We start from the raw sequence: 4141 nt of genomic DNA, 5'->3' as shown, positions 1-4141 counted from the left end.
TTTTTTGTTGTGGAATGATAGCAATCAAAGTATATGCAACGCGTAAAAAAAAAACAAGTTAACAATTTAATTCGAAAATCCATGTACAAAAACTGTAACCTCCGGAATCCGCTTTACTAGGAAATCCAGTGAGAATGCGAAAATTCCGTACTTACTTTTGCGGCGGCAGACCAATTATCGAGTGCCGAATCCAGAATACGTCACCATATCACTCGTCTTGGGTTGCAATCCTCCAGTCGTCTCTAACACCTATTCCGCGGACATCAGTTGCTTGTTGCATCAGTTGCTTGTTTTATACGGGTTGGCAGGCTGCAGGACCTCAACTGGTTACGCAATTCGTAGAAGGTCCTGTTTGCGGCCACTATCCGCCTCCCTATTTTACGGCTAGCCTCATTGTCGCACGTCACCAATGTATCCGGGTAAATAAAATCGTCGACTACTTTAAATGATTCCCCATCTATAACCACCGCAGCACCAACATCTGACGGGCTACCACGCTCTCTAGCAGCCGCCATGTACTTCGTGTTGGCTTCGTGTTGGTTTATGACAAGCCCAATTCTCGCAGCATTCCTCTTGAGAGGTCCAAAGGTCTCTTCCACCGCTCTACGGTTATTACTAGAGATGCATCGAATAGCACTATTCGGCCTTCAGCCGAATACCGAATAACCTTTTTTCCATTATTCGGTAAGACGAATATTCGGCCGTATATTCGGCTGAACACAACGTTGGTCGTATGATAACAAAATAACCAAATGGTCATTGTTTGAAGTTTAAATTGTTTCTTTCGCTTTTCAACTGTTGATGTACGAAAATGATTAAAAATTGTCCGAACTATTACATAAGAAATAATTAATTTTGCGCCTATGGAATGAGGCACGCTAATCCGTGGCGCACCTACTTTTGTTCTTATTTGAGTTGGCGTTTAAAAATAATGTTTTTAAGGCTTATGGTTAACACAATTTTAAAGTTTGTGTTACAACTACATTCTAAGTGTTTTTGCAAAGCAAGCAGTGCATGCAAATGTATAAAATGCGAGAAATGAACGAGAATTGAGGATGTGACTTAGGCTCAGAAAAAATATACCTCACCCGGACAAGACATGAACTATTGTGTGGAGATTGCGGTTCGTGTTCCGTTTTAATGAGATATATTCCTTTCTAAGCCCAAATTACATCTTCCGTTTTCATTTACCCCCGTTTTGCACTATACTTTTATATTATTTTCTGATAGTCATTGGCCTCTATTCGGCTTATTCGGCCGAATAATAAACTTACTATTCGGCAAAATCCAATTTTTGCTGATATTCGGCCCGAATATTCGGTGCATCTATAGTTATTACCAATGTTATCGATTGACAGGCCGTCAGCCTGCTTTAAACCATCTAACGTACGAAAGCGTCCAATAGCTCTCCGGCTACCCTGGCGCTTGATGTGGAACCATCAAGGGTGACACGAATCAGTCTAATTAGTTTTATTGGAAAACCATGCTCGCACATTATCTTCCATAATTCATGGGTATTTTGTATTGGTAGTAGTACCCACTCGGAAAATATCCATGTGATGCGACAGATTTTTTGATGAATATCGTTGAGCGGAAGGTTATAAATCTACAGACTTATGTACAGTTCTAACGTTTTTCAGAGAAAAGGATTATTTTTTTATGTGTTTCATTTACGATAGAGTTCTGAATTTCATTTACGATAGAGTTCTAAAGTTTTGTTTTCTCGTAAAAATTTCCCATGCCAAATTTGCGCTCAATCGGACTTTGCGAAGTAGAGCCTCAAAGCGGTCAAAGTTACAGTTCTTCGATCGATGAAAGAAATGTTCGAGCTGGGAGTGTCTCTTGTGTGTTCTGGTGTAGCTCGAGTTTCCCAACGCAAAAGTTTCCATGTCTCTGTAATTTAGTTTTTGTTTTTAAAACAAATTTTTGTGAAACAACATCAGTTCCCGACATTTCATGCATTCCTAAGAGATTTGCTATAGAAAATCAAGTTCTGAAACTTCAAGAACTACTCTTGTGCATTTGGTTGGTCAAAAATGTGAGACTTTCACGACTGTAAGTGAAACCCTCTCAGAAGTTCGATTAAGCTCAATTTTTGGATTGAAACTTTTCGAGAAAAATGCTCAAAAAAGACCGATTTTTCAAGAGTTTACCTTTACACGCACTGACGAAACACCCATGCAGCATCAATCATAGTAACCCATGAGTCAGCAGAAAAAAATGACTCAAACTCTAATCATAATGGCGAAAACAGTTAAGCTACTTCGTTCAGAAGTGTGCGCGATCAAAGAACGTTACCCCGTCGCGTCGAAAATAGAAATCGTACGGAAAAGGGACGCCGGTTACGCTTGTTCCGGTATTTAGAACATCTTGGCACTGCTGGACTACAATCAGAGCATCGATAGAAAGACCGGTTCCGGACGGCCGACGACCCTGAGCGACAAGAAGCTCTAAAGAATACTGAAGAGGAAAACCGAGGGGAAAGTGGCTACATCGCTGCGTACGCTTAATCGGGAGGTCGGTTCCACCGGCCAAACAATGGAAAAATACCTGCCGAACATGGACATCAGAAAGTGGAAGTCCCGCCCATTGGTCTCGGCGTTGCTCGATGGTCGAGTCGATTTTTTCGCGAATCGCGAAGTGATGATGGTGGTCCACGCCGAGACCTATCTCACCCTGGATGACAACGACTGGCAGGGCACTCCATATTTTACTTTATCTACGAAGGAAGTGACCTCTGAGGAGAAATTAATTGCACACACCAAGTTCCCAGAGAAGGTGCTGCTGTGGCTGACAATTAGCGAGAAGCTCCGTACTGGCCGTGAACGGGGAAATTTATAGTACGAAGTGCCTGCCGGAAGTTGCGTCGTTTATCAAGAAATACCGTGGGGGCGAAGACGCGGTGCTCTGGCCGGATCTGGTATCGGCCCACTACTCGAAGCAATCGTTGGAGGAGATGGAGCGGCTGGAAATCGATACGGTACCCCAACCCACCCAACGTTCCCCAGCTGCATCCCATCCAGAGTTTCTGGACATACCAGAAGTGTGAGACCTACCTTAACAATCTTGACGCGAAAATTGAGGAGGAATAGAACGAAGAAATAATTCAAAAACATGCCTACACGCATGTCCACCATGGCGAATGTTCCGGTAAACTCTCGGAAAGCCACTCGCAAGGACGTGGAATTACTTTTGCAAATGAGCCTATATAATTGCCTTCCATGAGAAATTAATGGGAAACATGACTACTGAACGAAATTCGAAAATCTAATTTCTCTTAAACATTCCATTGGTACCTTATTGTTGATGCACTGTCGACTTTTCGTGAATTTTGTTCAGGTTCAGGTATTAGAACGGAATCCCCCCCCCCCCCCGGCTACGCCTTTGTCACCCATGAACCTTTCCTATTCCTTACTACCCGCGCTGTGGTGCTGATCGTACTGTGAATATGTCACCACTGTTCGTTCAGATCCCCTCCAATTTACTCATCGATCCGCTCATCAGTACTGCGAGTGTGAAAAGTGCCGACCATCGAGCAGAACATGGCCATTCTGAGAGCAGGCCACCCCATTTGAGTGCATCCAGGTGTGCTTATACAAAACGGAAACCCACCCCACAGTGTTCTAAATAAAACAGCCCTTCAGAAGCTTCGGCAAACACAGGTCCGAGTATTTCCGAATTTGTGAGCCCTCCGAAGCCCGCTTGCTCACGCGTGTTTTCTCAAACGCATCATGGTTCTAAAGTACATATAAAAAAAATGCAGGTGGTTGCATGCGATGACTACCGTCAAGCTTTCCAATATTATACCATTGTCGATCTCGTCGTGGCGACCAATGCTGGTGTGATCCTCGAAACTGCGAGCCCTCGGTTGCCTCATGTGGCAAAGTTAAAAACCCTCGGCTCGCATTTCACGAATGGCTCTCCAGTGTTTTGTTTTTAGCTAGCGACGGAGGGTAATACGAATAGCCCTGCGTGGTGTGTTTGTTAGCAGATGGGCCCCACGCGCTTTGGTGTGCTGTGTTTTCCCCATGCCTGGTCTAACCTTTTATTAAACTCCAGTTATCTAAGTAAAAGGCCGACATTTCATTGCAAAAGAGATACCTTATACGCAGATTTGGCGCAAACTATCGTATGATAACAT

This window comes from Wyeomyia smithii, chromosome 2 (assembly GCF_029784165.1).
Source record: "Wyeomyia smithii strain HCP4-BCI-WySm-NY-G18 chromosome 2, ASM2978416v1, whole genome shotgun sequence".
NCBI lineage: Eukaryota > Metazoa > Arthropoda > Insecta > Diptera > Culicidae > Wyeomyia > Wyeomyia smithii.
The sequence above is the reverse complement of the archived record's forward strand: the minus strand, read 5'-3'. Positions refer to the sequence as shown.